We start from the raw sequence: 17,151 nt of genomic DNA on the forward strand, positions 1-17,151 counted from the left end.
GCTCCGAGGGCCCGGCTGAGGGGGCAGCCGAGCGGCCGGGGTTGCTCCCTGAGGGTAGCTGCTGGCGGCTCTGTGGGCTTTCTGCCTCCTTGGGGGGTGGGGGAAGGGGTTGGTCTTCGCCACCCGCACCTTTATTTCTCCTCCCCGGAGGGTTGCTAGCCGCCCCCTCTTTCGGAGAGACGCATGGACAACAAAGGGGAGCGGGGTGGCCGCCAGACAAAGGGGCGATGTGAGGGACGCCACCGAGCCAGCCCTGAGAGAAGTCGGGCGGAAAGCTGGGGGCGGGAAGGAGAGCCACAAACCCAAAAAGCGACCTAGATAAGAAGTCCATTTCTGTTAAGGATTCATGCGTGAAAGCCCAAACTTGAAAACAATTCCAGTTGCCTGTATATTTCTGTCACCTCTTCAGCCCTACCTGGGCGTTCCAAAAGGTGAGACACGGGGATGGGGGCAACACCTGGTAGGGAGTGAAAGAGCGCTCACCTTTAGTGAGGTGAAGTTTTCATTGTTTGGTAGCCGGCTGCCCAGCGTTAAAGGTGCCACCTTCCCCGTAAAGAAATCCTGTTTTGAATTTCAAATTCTCGTGACTCCAGACTGTATGTCTTTCAGGGTGGGTGAACCCCTGGAACTATTGCCCTGAAATAATCTTTAAATCTTAAACCAAAAATATCCCCTCAAGTCTCCTTAAAACCAGACCATTAAAAAAAAAATAGTTTAGCTTAATTAGTAAAGAATGCCTCTCTTGAGCATTATGCTCTTTTTAAGAACTATCTGTATGGGATCAAATTAACAACTGGAAAGATGAGGAAACTTGGGGAGCAGTGAGTTTGTTACTGGGTGAGGAACAACTGAAAAAAAGGAGGGTGAGAATGGTTGCACAACTCAAAGATTGTAATCGGTGTCCCTAAATGTACACGTACATTTATGTATGTATGTGCTGAATTGGTGTATGTTTTGCTGTGTATATTTTCAATTAAAAAAAACCCACTGCCATCCAGTCGATTCTCACTCATAGTGACCCTATAGAACAGAGTAGAACTGCCCCATAGAGTTTCCAAGGAGCACCTGGCAGATTGAAACTGCCGACCTTTTGGTTAGCATCCGTAGCACTTAACCACTACGCCACCAGGGTTTGTAGCAACAACGAGATAAAATTTAGAACAAATACAGTACATGTTCTCTCCTGAAACTACTGCCCTAAGATAATCTTTGAACCTCAAGTTGAAAATATCCTCTGGAGTCTTCTTAAAACCAAATAATAGTTTAGCTTAACTAGTAAAGAATGTCTGCCTTGAGATCCATCTATATGGGATCAAATTGATAACAGCAACTTGAAAGATTAGATAAGAACTTCAAGGGGATCGAGTTTATGTTAGTGAAGGAACAACTCAGAAAACCAGAGTAAGAATGGTTGCACAGCTCAAAGAATGTAATCAATGTCATTGACTTGTACATGTATAAACTGTTGAATTGTGTGTGTTTTGCTGTGTATATTCTCAACAAGAAAAATTAATTATTTTAAAAAAAAAGACTTTATTTCTTAGCATTTCCACCCCTTGACCTTGTTCTCTCCAGATTTTTGAACTGTGCTGCTCCCACATGCCTTCAACGTGTGTGGATGTTTTGTGTATTGTATGTATATATCATCTATTTGCACCAAAACTTAATAAAAGTTAAATATTTGAGCTTTTTGAACATAAAAGTACTGGCTTTCGTTTAGAAGACTTTAAAGAGGAGAAACACCGGAGAAGACTATTAAGAGAGTTCAAAATTCAAGGATTAGCGATTTAAAATTTTTGGTAGAAATTCCAGTTCCGGTTGTGGGTTCAATTGCAGCTCATTACAACCCCATGTGAGTCAGAGTAGAACTATGCTCCACAGGATTTTCGGTGGCTGACTTTTCAGAAGTAGATGGTCAGGTCTTTCTTAGGGGGCACCTCTGGGTGGACACGAACCCCCAACCATTCAGTTAGTAGCCAAGCATATTAACTGTTTGCACCACCCAGGGACTCCTTGGTAGAAAGAATTAATGTTTGTTGAGAATTTAGCCACATGCAGAATGCTGCTTTAAGTGCTTTAAAGGTATAATAATTCATTTGGTCCCACGACAACCCTGTAATATTATCACCCTCAATGTATCAAAGAAATTGAGTCACAGAGGGATTAAGTAACTTATTCAGCAGAACACAGCTAACAAATAACAGAAAATGGATTAAAATCCACATAATCTATGTTCAGAGCCCTCCTTTTAAACACTAGACACTCTCCTTGCTCACACCTAACCCCAACCAGAAATTCTCATTAGGTATACCATTTACTTCATCATTACTCTAGAGTCTTAAGTAACAAGACGGCACAGATATTAATACATGAGCTTCAGTAAGTCACTTCTCTGGACCTGCATCGTGTCTCTGAAAAGGAGGCAGATGAGCTAATCAGAACAATCCCTTCCTGCCTGACATTCTTCCATTGTTTGGTTAACATAATCATAGTTTAGTAGATTCTCAGCCCAAACTGAATAAAGGATAGGAGGAAGAGTTAAATTTAAAAAAAAAAAAAAAAAAAAAGGACCTTTATTCTCTCTGGAATAGTGTTCCAATGGGCATTGTAATCAAATTAGAGAGCAAACCAGTTCAACGTGCTGCTTGTTCAACTATATTATCCCAATAATCCAGACCTCTCTTTTAATATAATCTTAGAAAATCTTTACTTATTTTTTCTTTTCTCCGCTTTGGGGAAGTATAGAGGAAGCATATAGGTGGCTGAGCATACAAACTGAAGGAAAAACTTTAAAAATTTTAAAGGTGAGTGTTGGGAACATATTGAATCTAAAGTAAGCAGCATAAAGATAGGATTTCAGATCTAGGCAAATGTCTACAAAAAGAAGTTTCCTTGGAGTAAAAGGAAGACAGCATTTCAGTAATTTCAGTAGGACATGGCAAAAGACAGTCTCCATTTGAGGTGATTACATGAAATTATTTCCTGTGGTATCTACAATAGGAAGGACTTGGGCCATCTGGAAATTTTAGCTGTGTCAGAGTCATAAAGTTGTAAGACAAAATATACTTGTTGTTGCAGTTAGGTGCCGTCAAGTCAGTTCTGACTCATGGTGACCCTGTGTACAACAGAAGGAAACACTGCCCGTCCTGAGCCATCCTCACAACTATCGTTATGCCTGAGCCTATTGTTGCAGCCCCTGTGTCAATCCATCTCATTGAGGGTCTTCCTCTTTTTCTCTGACCCTCTACTGTCTTGGAAGAAGTACAGCCAGAATGCTCCTTAGAAGAAAGAATGGCGAGACTCCATCTCACAAACTTTGGGCATATTATCAGGAGGGATCGGCCCCTGGAGAAGCACATTACGCTTGGTAAAGTTGAGGTAAGATATAGTGTAGTTATTTATAATGGCTTAGATTTTGTGGCCAGGCAGACCTAAGTTTTCTTCTGTCCTTGCCATTCATTAACTGTAAGACCTTGGGCAAGTTATTTAACCTTTCTAAGCCTCGGTTTCCTCATATGTAAAAATAAGCCTCGGTTTTCTCATATGTAAAAATGAGCATAATAATAGCACCAGCTCCAGGGGGTTGTGAGGTTATAAAAGCTATAAGCTTACCTATACAAAGAGCTTAGAACTGTGCTTGGTGTATAGTGAGACTTAGTAAGTTCTCATTATCATCAAAAAAACAATATAATTCTGAAAATGGAAAAAAATTTTCTCGTATTATAAATTCCACATCTTCATCCTTTTGATGAAGAAACTGAGGCCCATATTTTAAGCTAACAACAACTTGTGATAGAATAAATTGGATCCAGGACTTCTGACCAGTATCTGCTAATTAGACCAGAAGCTCTTAAATGGTGACTAAGAGGAAAACAATTGAACTAATTATATGTAAGCCTGACTGTCTTACCTAAAATAACATCCACCCTATAAAACAGTTCTGACATTTTTAATTCTTTATAACAAGTGTTTATTGAATACTCGCTATGTTTAAGGAACTGTGTGGAGTGCTATGAAGAATAAATGATACTTAAACAATGTAAAAAAGAAAGTCATATACACAAAACAGGAAGTAAAGTGTTACAAGAAAAGTACCAAGTAAGGAGCTTTTTAAAGGTTGAAATAAAAAGAATGAGCCCAAGAGAAAGAAACTGGGCTGGAAGTCAAAAGACCTGATTTTAATCCTGGCTCTGCCATGGAATAGCCGTGAACTTTAGAAATCTGCTTAACTTTTCCGCACCTTAACTTTCTCGCTGTTCTTCCAACCTCATAGGAGTGTTGTGACATTAAGCATAAAATTAATAATAGATGAAAATATTTTAAAGACATTAGCATTAGAAAAAATAACCAGTAGTAAAGGGATTTAAATATAGCAACCACATTTTAAAAAGAAACTTAGACAAATACCAACACTGAGCAGAGTTCACATATGATAAAATGTCTGTCTACCAGTGTTCTTACCCTGGCTTTAGTCCCCTTTCCTCCTAAAATGGCTATGGTAATTAATGATTGGTAAAATGATTTTTCCTTCCCCAACTTCTTTTTGGGGACCAAGCAGTGTTTCATTCTGTTCTATATAGGGTCACTATAAGTTGGAGCTGACTCGAAGCCACCTAACAACAACAACTTATTTTTAACTTTGATTAAGCCACTTAGAAGAAATGAATAATCTGCCAAGATAGTTTTGTTTTATAAAAATGGGATGTGTCCCACTTTGAAATGTGGCGTCTGGGGTCTTAAATGCTAACAAGCGGCCAACTAAGATGCATCAATTGGTCTCAACCCGCAGGGAGCAAAGGAGAATGCAGAACACCAAGGTCACACGATAACTAAGAGCCCAAGAGACAGAAAGGGCCACATGAACCAGAGACCTACATCATCCTGAGACCAGAAGAACTAGTTGGTGCCTGGCCACAATCGATGACTGCCCTGACAGGGAGCACAACAGAGGACCCCTGAGGGAGCAGGAGATCAGTGGGATGCAGACCCCAAATTCTCATAAAAAGACCAAACTTAATGGTCTGACTGAGACTAGAGGAATCCCGGCGGCCATGGTCCCCAGACCTTTTGTTGGCACAGGACAGGATCCATCCCCGAAGAAACTCATCAGACATGAAAGGGACTGGTCAGCGGGTGGGAAAGAGACGCTGATGAAGAGTGAGCTAATTATATCAGGTGGACACTTGAGATTGTGTTGGCAACTCTTGTCTGGAGCGGGGATGGGAGGATAGAGAGAGAGGGAAGCTGGCAAAATTGTCACGAAAGGAGAGACTGAAAGGGCTGACTCAAGAGGGGGAGAGCAAGTGGGAGTACGGAGTAAGGTGTATATAAACTTATATGTGACAGTCTGACTTGATTTGTAAACGTTCACTTGAAGCTCAATAAAAGTTAATAAAAAAATGGGATGTGTCATGACACTAGAATTCCCAGATAATTATTTTACCTATGTTATTATGCCCTTATACTTTGGAGTAACTTGATTATGAAGAACATTGAACCATACACATAATGACAAACCCAGTTAACTGGCTGGCATCTTTCAGCATTTACAAACTCACCCTAACCTGAAACCAAAAAATGAAATTCAGAAAGTCACCCTTTAAGGCCTAACATCTTCAATTAAGAAGTCACCAAAGAGAGACTGAACAAGAGGTAACAAACCCAGTAAACATACAGGTAGGAGACCTGTGTTGGAGTCCTGATTCTGCTGCTTTCTGGCTCTACCACTGACATTGTCTATAACTCTGAAAAAATCACTTATCTCCAGTTTCATTGTCTAAAGGTTAAACTCATTGCCATCGAGTCAATTCTGACTCATAGCAACCCCATAGGACAGAGTAGAACTGCCCCATAGAGTTTCCAAGGAGCACCTGGTAGATTCGAACTCCTAGCCTTTTGATTAGCAGCCATTGCACTTAACCACTACACCACCAGGGTTTCCACGTCTGAAGGTTTAAAAAAAAAACAGTGCTATTGGGTTAGGAGATTAAAAAATGGAATGATTTCAATGCTTTTTTTTCCTCCAAAATTATATGATTTCTGAGAATTTCTGGAACTTTCTCAAATCTCCCTGAGCCTACATTTAGCCTAGGTTTATTTGGCTAAAAGATGCAAACAAAACTAATTATTGCTCACTGATTTGAAAATTGCATTTCTTTCTAGTGGTTCCACTGCTTTCAGAACTACCTCTAATCTATTATATCTCTAATAAAACGTTTTTTAAAATTCTATAATGTCTCGGTGACCTATGAGGATTTCTGTTTTATATCTGTGCATCTTGGGGAGATATTTCATTTTCCTTTGTAGATTTATTTGGCTTTTTCATCTCTACATGAATGGGTCAACTCTCAATTCAAAGAACACTCCTTGGTGCTTATTTATTACGAGATATAATCTGAAACACTCTGATCCCAAGTTTAGAAAAACAAAGTAAAAACTCATGCTTCCACATGTTTGCAAAGTAACATTTGTGTAAAGATTATGAAGCATCTGAAATGTGAAGCACTGTAACCACCCCCCAGGTTTCGTCATGATCACCATCATCACTAGCAGCATTTATTTCACTCACTTAGGATACTGCACTGGGGAAGAAGGCCTCATAGTCTTAGTTCTGCCTAATACTTCAGGTTATTTTTGTTTATAATTATAAAAACAGCTCCCATCTTGAAATATGTTAATATATCACTGCACTTCTAAATAGTCTAGTTTGGCTGCTGTGGGAGGAATTATACCCATCCTCTTCTATTACCAGCTGTAACAAAGAGAAAGCGATACTTTTTTTTTTTTTTTAATCAATCCTTTTACCAAAGAGTTTTGTGCAGTCCCGCAAGTCTATCACTTTCAGAAAATTTCCTGCTTTGTAGGTAAATGGGTCAAATAGCATATTTTGTTACAGGTATTTTCTGCTTGGACCCTTTCTCCATCTTTTCCACCTTTTTAGATGCTGAGTTTTGGTCCACAAATTACAATACCAATGCTAGAGTCCCAACCATTGAAGGACTATGATTGAGAATCATCCCTACCTATAAAGTCTGTGGTTACCACCTCTAACCAAGTTCCTTTGCCAAAGGACTTGCTCTCCAGGACAGGTAGCTCTTCTGAACTACCTGCTAAACATGAGGTACCTGCCAAGGAATGTCCTTATAATCAGATAAAGGCCCGGTTTTGATTTCATCAAATTATGTGAAATGTGAAGCACTAATTTATTTTCCATCTTGAAAGAAGATCGTTATTCCCTCTTATCTGGGTTTTTATATATAAATTCTTCTCTCAGCTTAAAGTACAATGTATCACAAGATAAAAAACCAAACCCAGTGCCGTCAAGTCGATTCCAACTCATAGTGACCCTATAGGACAGAGTAGAACTGCCCCGTAGAGTTTCCAAGGAGTGCCTAGCGGATAGTTGTTATTAAAACATTAAAATTAATGGGAGATCTATACTGAAAAAGATATCAAATGTTCCCAAGGTAGTTAAAACCAATTGCATTATTAAATGCATAAATAATGGATGGTCAATTCCAAAGTGATAATGTGGATCAGGTAGAAATAACCACCAAAGGAGACCCCTTTCTTGGATTCTTCATTTCCAATATTGCGTTGTTGAGATATTGGGAAGGTAGGATTATAGAAAGCACCCAAGTAAAGAAGTTAGTCACTGAACCCAGATTATCTGCGTTTGAAGCCTACTTATTACCTAGATGATCTTGGTCAAGATACTTAACCTCTCTGGGCCTTAGTCTGCTCGTTTATAAAAGAGGAATAATAAGTTTGTTGTGAAGTTCAAATTACTTAATATGCATAAAGTACTTAGTGCTTGTCACATTGTTGGCTCTCACTAAATATTAGCCATTATCGCTATCATCTTTATCATTATCACCACCACTACCATCATTATTATTGCCAGTTGGAGGTCTCACAGTATATGGTCACATTTACCACAGGCACCATGTACCAGGTAGAGGTGCAGATTAACAACAAATTGTTGCTTTTATCAGTTTATCCTTACAAAATGAGAGAAAAAAAAACCCACTGAGAGCTAAGGTTTGGGTATAAAACCAAACCAAAACCAAACCCGTTGCTCTCAAGTCAATTCTGACTCATAGCAGCCCCATAGGACAAAGTAGAACTGCGCCATAGGGTTTCCAAGGAGCAGCTAATGGATTTGAACTGCCGACCTTTTGGTTACCAGCCAAGCTTTAAACCACTGTGCCACCAGGGATCCCTGGGTATAAAGAGGACATTAATTTAAATGATTTATTATAGTCCTGGACTTCCTCATCTGGAAAGCATTGACAGAGCTTTTTATTTACAGAATAACAGCTAGTTTTTAAACTTTTTCTCCTTACATGCTGGAATATATGGTAGTAGGTTAGATTATTTTGTTTTTAGCTGTCAGTTATCTATTCTGAGCTTTTACAACCCACACAGTAAAATAATAAAAAAAAGAAGAGAAACAATAATTTATATAAGGATTTCATGGGTAGGAACTAAGCAAATAAATGTATAATTTATAATTTGGAGTATAGGCAGCCCCCAGTACAGTTTGTATCTAAGGTTGTTTGGTCAAATGTTTGTCTTAGTGTGTGGTATATCTATAGGGTAACTTCCCATGCATAAAAAACATTAAAGAAACACTTTCAGATACACTGAAACATCTTTAACATAATAACACATTAATAATAAGTGTTTTGATGCACATTACAAAGTAGCACCATTTGTTATTACTAACCATGGTATGTAACTGGAATTTTTAATATAATAGGCTTTATGGGGGTTGGTTCTTAACTACAGATTGTATGTAAGTCAGACATTCATAACCTGGGGACTACCTCTATTACTTAGCAACGCATTTAAAACGATTTCTCTGATAAATAATCTTGAAAATTCCAGACACCTTAGACTTCATCCTTGTGTACACTATTTCTCTAAATACTGCCTCTAAATCCGTAAATATTTCTCTCTCTTTTTTTTTTTTTTTGGTTAACACCCTGCTGGCAATCAATGGAATGATTCTATATTATTTTGGAACAGGAGCCAGGAACTTGGTCTTTTGAATAAATATACTTTATTTCTCTTTGTATAAAATATAGCCAGCTACTGGTCCCTAGATACTTCTCCGAGAGAGCACTTAAAATTGTTCCCTTTGGAGTTGCTTGAGTATCATTGAGAAATAAAGGAAAATCAGCTCAAGGATGTCTGATACAACTCAACAAGCCAGTATGTCTCAGTATAGCTCATAAGACCATCTTTATCAGAATTACACAACATGCTTGTTTAAAATCCAGATTCCTGGGCAACACCTAGCACATGATGAATCAGAATTTCTAGGACAGGGTCCTGTAATCTGCATTTATCTGTATCCATAGGTAATTCCTAAGCATACACTAAAGTTTAAGGACCTTTGACCTAGGCCTTTAATAGCTCTTATTTTGTTAAGAACTCAATTTTAATTAAGCAAATAGAAAAATGATTCATAGGTGCTGATTCTTATATTAGAACAAGTAATTTTTTATGCATATATTTTTTCTATTTTTTTAAATTGTATTTTAGGTGAAAGTTTATAGCTCAAATTAGTTTCTCATCCAAAAATTTATGCACACATTGCTATGTGACCCTAGTTGCTATCCCTATAACGTGACTGCACATTCATCCTTTCCACCCCAGGTTTCCCGTGTCCATTCAACCAGCTCCTGTCCCTTTCTGCCTTCTCATCTCACCTCCGGACAGGAGCTGCCCATGTAGCCTTGTGTATCTACTTGAACTAAGAAGTAACACTCTTCACGAGTATCATTTTATGTCTTATAAAAAAAAAAAAAACCCCAGTGCCGTCAAGTCGATTCTGACTCATAGCAACCCTATAGGACAGAGTAGAACCGTCCCATAGAGTTTCCAAGGAGCACCTGGCGGATTTGAACTGCCAACCCTTTGGTTAGCAGCCGTAGCACTTAACCACTACGCCACCTTATAGTCCAGTCTGATCTTTGTCTGAAGAATTGGCTTTGGGAAAGGTTTTAATTCTGGGCTAACAGAGAGTCCAGGGGCCACATCTTCGGGGGTTCCTCCAGTCTCAGTCAGACCATTAAGTCTGGTCCTTTTACAGGAATTTGAGTTCTGCACTCCACTTTTCTCCTGCTCCGTCAGGTTGTGTTCCCTGTCAGGGCAGTCGTTGGTGGTAGCCAGGCACCATCTAGTTCTTCTGGTCTCAGGCTAATGAGGTCTCTGGTTTTGTGCTTTTTTTGTCTCTTGGGCTAATATTTTCTTGTGTATTTGGTGTTCTTCATTCTCCTTTGCTCCAGGTGGGTTGGGTCCAATTGATGCATCTGAGATGGCTGCTCGCTAGCTTTTAAGACCCCAGATGCCGCTCATCAATGTGAGATGTAGAACATTTTCTTAATAAACTTTGTTATGCCAATTGAGTTAGATGTCCCCTGAAATCATGGTCCCCAAACCCCTGCCCCTGTAGCAACACTGTCCCTTAAAGTGTTTGGTTGTGTTCAGGAAATTTCTTAGCTTTTGGTTTAGTCCAATTATGCTGACTTCCCCGTATTGTGTGTTGTCCTTCCCTTCACCTAAGATAATTCTTGCCCACTATCTAGTTTGTGAATTTCCCTCTCCCTCCCTCCCCACCCTCCTAACCATCAAAGAATGTTTTTTTCTGTGTTTAAACCTTTTCTTGAGTTCTTATGATAATGGTCTCATACAATATTTGTCCTTTTGCGACTGACTCATTTCACCCAGCATAGTGCCTTCCAGAATCTTCCATGTTATGAGATGTTTCGCAGATTCATCGTTGTTCTTTATCATTGTGTAGTATTTCATTGTGTGAATGTACCATAATTTGTTTATCCATTCATCCACTGATGGGCACCTAGGTTATTTCCACCTTTTTGCTATTGTGGACAGTGCTGCAGTGAACATGGGTGTGCATAGATCTATTTGTGTGATGGCTCTTATTTCTCTAGGATATATTCCAAAGAGTGGGGTTGTAGAACAAGTAATTTAACCAAGTTTTATTAAGTGTATTTCCAATTTACAAATTAAAAATTTGTAACCTTTCTCTATGTTAAAATGTTAACTATATTAATATTAGTACTGTAACTATAACAACTACTATTATTAAACTAGTAACCTAACCAGTTGCCATCAAGTCAACTCTGACTAATGGCAACCCCGTGTGTCAGAGTAGAACTGTGCTTCATAGGGTTTTTGTTTTTTTGTGTGTGTGCTTTAGGAGAAAATTTACAGAGCAAATTAGTTTCTCATTCAAAAATTTGTACACAAATTATTTTGTGACATTGGTTGCAATCCCAGCAATGCGTCAGCACTCTTCCCCTTTCCCTTTCCACTCCAGGTTCCCCCTGTCCATTCCTCCAGTTTTCCTGCTGTCTTTGCTTTTGGGCAATCTCCTATACTTGACTGAACTAAGAAGCAAGTTCCTCGTGTGTGTTATTGTTTCTTTTATAGGCCTGTCTAATCTTTGGCTGAAAGGTGTACTTCAGGTGTGGCTTCAGTTCTGTGTTAATAGGGTGTCTGGGGGCCATAGTCCTGGGGGTTCCTTCAGTCTCTGTCAGACCAGTAAGTCTGGTCTTTTTTTGTGAATTTGAATTTTGTTCCACATTTTTCTCCCACTCTGTCTGAGACCCTCTATTGTGATCCCCGGCAGAGCAGTCGGTGGTGGTAGCTAGGCACCATCTAGTTTTTCTGGGCTCAGGCTAGTAGAGGCCGTGGTTCGTGTGATCCATTAGTCTTTTGGACTGATCTTTTCCTTATGTCTTTTGTTTTCTTCATTCTCCTTTGCTCCGAACATGATGGGATCAATAGATGTATTTTAGATGACTGCTTGCAAGCTTTTAAGATCCCAGATGCTACTCACCAAAATAGGATGTGGAACATTTTCCTTATGAATTATGTTATGCCAGTTGACCTAGATGTGTCCTGACCATGATCCCCAGCCCTCAGCCCCTATAACTGAGTCCCTCAAGTTGTTTGGATGTGTCTAGGAACCTTCTGTGACTTTGCCATGGTCAAGTTACACTGACTTCCTGCATACTGTGTGTTGTCTTTCCCTTCACAAAGTTAACCCTTGTCCACTATCTAGTTAGTGATTTCCTCTCCCCACCCCTCCCATCTCTCATAACCATCAAGGATTGTTTTTTTCTGTGTGTAAACCTTTTCTTGGGTTTTTATAATCTAGTCTCATACAATATTTGTCCTTTCGTTATTGACTTATTTCACTCAGCGTAATGCTCCCCAGATTCATTTATGTTGTGAAATGTTTCTCAGATTCATCATTGTCCTTTTTCGTTGTATAGTACTCCACTGTGTGTATGTTACATAACTTGTTTATCTATTCAGCTGTTGATAGGCACTGAAGTTTCCATCTTTTTGCTATTATGAATAATACCACAGTGAAATAACTAACTTGAGTCTATTCGTGTGAAGACTCTTATTTCTTTAGTACTGAGATTGCAGGATCATACGGTATTTCTATTTCTAGCTTTTTAAGGAGGTGCCATATCATTTTCCATAGTGGTTATTTACCATTTTACATTCCCACCAACAGTGCATAAGAGTTCCAATCTCCCTGCAACTCATGTTATTTTCTGTTTTTTTTTTTTTGATTGGTGCCGGCAATGTTGGGTGAGATGGTATCTCATGGGAGTTTTGATTTACATTTCCCTAATGGCTAATGATCGTGAGCATTTCCTCATGTCTGTTAGCCGCCTGACTGTCTTCTTTGGTGAAGTGTCTGTTCATATCCTTTGCCCATTTTTTAATTGAATTATTTGTCTTTTTGTTGTTAAGGTGTTGAAGTATTCTAGAGATTTTAGAGATTAGATATGTCATAGCCCAAAATTTTTTCCCAATCTGTAGGTTCTCTTTTTACTATTTTGCTGAAGTCTTTTCACAAGCACAAATGTTTAATTTTTAGGAGCTCCCAGCTACCTAGTTTATCTTCTGGAGTTGTGCATTGTTAGTTATGGTTTGTGTACTGTTTGTGCCATGTGTTAGGGCCCTTAGCATTGTCCCTATTTTTCTTCCATAATCTTTATCATTTTAGGTTTTATATTTAGATCTTCGATCTATTTTGAATTAGGTTTTGTATATGGTGTGAGATGTGGGTCCCTGTTTCATTTTTTACAAATGGACATTCTGTTTTGCTGTTCTATTTGTTAAAAATACTGCCTTTTCTCCATTTAATGGACTTTAGTCCTTTGTCATAAATCAGCTGACCAAATATGAATGGATTTACGCCTGAGCCCTCAATTCTGTTCCATTGATCTATGTGTCTGTCATTGTACAAGTATCAGGCTATTTTGACCACCGTGGCTGTATAAGTACATTCTGAGATCCGGTAGTGTGAGGCCCTTACTTTGTTCTTTTTCTTCAATAATGCTTTGCTTATCCAGGGCCTCTTTCCTTTCAATATAAAGTTAATGATTAGTTTTTCCATCTCACTAAAGAATGCTGTTGGTATTTGGATAGGGATTGCATTATATCTGTAGGTCACTTTGGGTACAATTGACATTTTCACAATGTTGAGTCTTCCTGTTCATGAGCGTGGTATGTTTTTCCATTTACATAGGTCTCTATTGGTTTCCTGCAATAGTCTTTTGTAATTTTCTTTGTTATAGGTCTTTTATATCCCTGGTTAGATTTATTCCTAAGTATTTTATCTTTTGGTGACTTTTATAAATGGTATTCTTTTCCTGATTTCCTTTTCAAAGTTCTCTTTATTGGTGTATAGGAATCCAACTGATTTTTGTATATTGATCTTGTATCCTGCTACCTGCTGAATCTATTATTTCCAGTAGTTTTCTTGTGGAATATTTGGGGTTCTCTATGTGTAGGATGGTATCATCTTCGAATAGGGGTAGTTTTATTTCTTCCTTTCCAGTTTGGAAGCTTTTTATTTCTTTTTCTTCCCTTATTGCTCTAGCTAGTATTTCCAGCACAGTGTTAAATAGGCGTGGTGATAAAGGGCATTCATTTCTTGTTCCCATTCTCAGGGGGAATTCTTTCAGCCTCTGTCTGTTGAGAATGTTTTGTCTGGACTCTCTTTATTATGTTGAGGAATTTTCCTTCTATTCCTACTTTATTGAGAGTTTTTATCAGGAGTGGGTGTTGGACTTTGTTGAATGCCTTCTCTGCATCTATTGAGATGATCATGTGATTCTTTTCTTTCCTTTTATTTATGTGGTAGATTACGTTGGTTGATTTTCTAATGTTGAGCGTTCCTTGCATACCTGGTATGAATCCCACTTGGTCATGGTGTATTATATTTTTGATATGATGCTGAATACTATTGGCCAGAATTTTGTTGAGAATTTTTGCATCTATATTCATGAAAGATATTGGTCTGTAATTTTCTTTTTTTGTGGTGTCTTTGCCTGGCTTTGGTATCAGAGTTATGCTGGCTTCATAGAATGAATTCAGGAGTATTCTTTCCTGTGTTCTGAAATAGTTTGAGTAGTACTGGTGTGAGCTCTTCTCTGACTGGTAGAATTCTCCAGTGAAGCCATGTGGACCAAGGCTTTTTTTTGTTGGGAATTTTTTTAATTGCCTCTTCAATCTCTTCTCTTGTTATGGTCTGTTCAGATTTTCTACCTCAGTTTGTGTTAGTTTAGGTAAGCAGTGTGTTTCAAGAAATTTGTCCATTTCCTCTAGGTTCTCAAATTTGTTGGAGTACAGTTTTTCATAGTATTCTGTTATGATCCTTTTTATTTCAGTTGGGTCTATTGTAATGTCCCCCATCTCATTTCTTATTTGGGTTATTTGCTTCCATTCCTGTTTTTCTTTTGTCAGTTTGGCCAATGATTTGTCGACTTTTCAAAGAACAAAATTTTGGTCTTGTTAATTCTGTCTGTTGTTTTTCTGTTCTCTTTTCATTCGTTTATGCTCTAATCTTTATTTCCTTTTTCTTGTACCTGTGGGCTTCTTTTGCTGTTCTCTTTATATTTGTTCAAATTGTAGGGTTAACATTTTGATTTTGGCCTGTTCTTTTTTAATGCATGCATTTATTGTTATAAATTGACCTCCGAGTACTGCCTTTGCTGTGTTCCAAAAGTTTTGGTGTGATGTGTTTTCATTCTCATTTGTTTCTAGGAATCTTTTTATCCCCTCTTAGATTTCTTCTATTACCCAGTTGTTTTTAAGCAGGTGTTATTCAGTTTCCATAGGGTTTTCAATGGCTGATTTTTCAGAAGGAGACCACCAGGCCTTTCTTCCAAGAAGCCTCTGGCTGAACTTGAAGCTCCAACTTTTCGGTTAGCAGCCAAGCATTTTAACCGTTTTCACCAAATTACTCAAATGGAACCAAATCAAATACTCAAAGCCAATTCTCATCAGTTATGTACAGATAATAAAGATATAAATATTCATCTATAACCATAGTTTCTTACAAATATAAAAAAAATCTGTCAATTTTGAGAGTCTGTCTTTAGAATCAGCATTGGCTAGATATACCATTCAAACATTAGAGCTGATTTGGACCTGGAAGAAAATTTGGGAGTAAAAGGAATTCATGTTTAACAATGTTCATTTTTAAGAGGCTCATCTAGGTGAAGATCTATAAATAATACACATATCTAAAATCTATGCCAAGGAATGGTATAACTGAAGTCTTCTAGGAAGAACTGTAAGCATAGACAAGAATTCACAAGATAGTCCAGGGAAAGGCATTATGCTGAGCGAAATTAGTCAGAGGCAAAAGGACAAATATTGTATAAGACCACTATTATAAGATCTTGAGAAATAGTAAAAACTGAGAGGAACACATACTTTTGTGGTTACGAAGGAGGGAGGGAGGGAGGGAGGGAGGGAGGGAGGGAGGGAGGGAGAGGGTTTTTTATTGATTAATTAGTAGATAAGAACTGCTTTAGGTGAAGGGAAGGAGAACACTCAATACATGGAAGGTCAGCTCAATTGGACTGGACCAATAGCAAAGAAGTTTCTGGGATAAAATGAATGCTTCAAAGGTCAGTGGAGCAAGGGCGGGGGTTTGGAGACCATGGTTTGAGGGGACTTCTAAGTCAATTGGCAAAATAATTCTATTATGAAAACATTCTGCATCCCACTTTGAAATGTGGCGTCTGGGGTCTTAAATGCTAACAAGCAGCCATCTAAGATGCATCAATTGGTCTCAATCCACCTGGATCAAAGGAGAATGAAGAACACCAAGGTCACACGATAACTATGAGCCCAAGAGACAGAAAGGGCCACATGAACCAGAGACTTACATCATCCTGAGACCAGAAGAACTAGATGGTGCCCGGCCACAACCGATGACTGCCCTGACAGGGAGCACAACAGAGAACCCCTGAGGGAGCAGGAGATCAGTGGGATGCAGACCCCAAATTCTCATAAAAAGACCAGACTTAATGGTCTCACTGAGACTAGAGGAATCCCTGTGGTCATGGTCCCCAAACCTTCTCTTGGCCCAGGACAGGAACCATTCCCAAAGACAACTCATCAGACATGGAAAGGACTGGACAATGGGTAGGAGAGAGATGCTGATGAAGAGTGAGCTACTCGTATCCGGTGGACACTTGAGACTGTGTTGGCATCTCCTGTCTGGAGGGGAGATAGGAGGGTAGAGAGGGTTAGAAACTGGCAAAATTGTCACAAAAGGAGAGACTGGAAGGGCTGACTCATTAGGGGGAGAGTAAGTGGGAGTATGGAGTAAGGTGTATATAAGCTTATATGTGACAGACTGACTTGATTTGTAAACGTTCACTTAAAGCTCAATAAAAATTATTAACAGAAAAAAAAAAAGTCCAGGGAGAAAATTAAAAAGGAAGCAGTTCTGAGACCTCAGAATCATGCAGGCATTTCTTTTCTCTTGCTTTCATTTAATTTTTATTAAAGTAACACACGTACTGCTGTAAGCATCAAATAGTACTAAAAGGCTTTAACAAAAAAAGTTCCTTGTCCTACCTCTCCCCAGTCCTGATTTCTGGTTCCCACAGTCAACGCTTTCACCCCTTTTAACTGTCTCTACTGGTATTGACCTCCACACATTTTCTAAAAACAAACAAAAAAAAGTTTACACTGCTATTTCAAGAATTTATCATCTTAAACATTATGCATTGACAACCTTACTATGGATGATGAGGATATAGCCCTTTTGACATCCTCTCTTGAACCCTATCC

The 17,151-nt window shown here is 38.7% G+C and overlaps 1 protein-coding gene and 1 long non-coding RNA gene across 2 annotated transcripts in view; one reads left to right on the plus strand and one right to left on the minus strand.

The window, feature by feature from the left end:
- MBOAT2 (membrane bound O-acyltransferase domain containing 2) overlaps nt 1–17,151 on the minus strand; it is a 216,344-nt gene that overhangs the window by 151,851 nt on the left and 47,342 nt on the right. The gene's annotated exons all lie outside the window — the stretch shown is intronic.
- On the plus strand, nt 10–5,375 carry LOC126087321 (uncharacterized). The gene is made up of 3 exons (XR_007519725.1): nt 10–431; nt 3,079–3,378; nt 4,790–5,375. It is a non-coding gene; the product is annotated as an uncharacterized LOC126087321 (long non-coding RNA).

The sequence above is a fragment of the Elephas maximus genome, chromosome 12, assembly GCF_024166365.1.
Source record: "Elephas maximus indicus isolate mEleMax1 chromosome 12, mEleMax1 primary haplotype, whole genome shotgun sequence".
NCBI classification, from domain to species: domain Eukaryota; kingdom Metazoa; phylum Chordata; class Mammalia; order Proboscidea; family Elephantidae; genus Elephas; species Elephas maximus.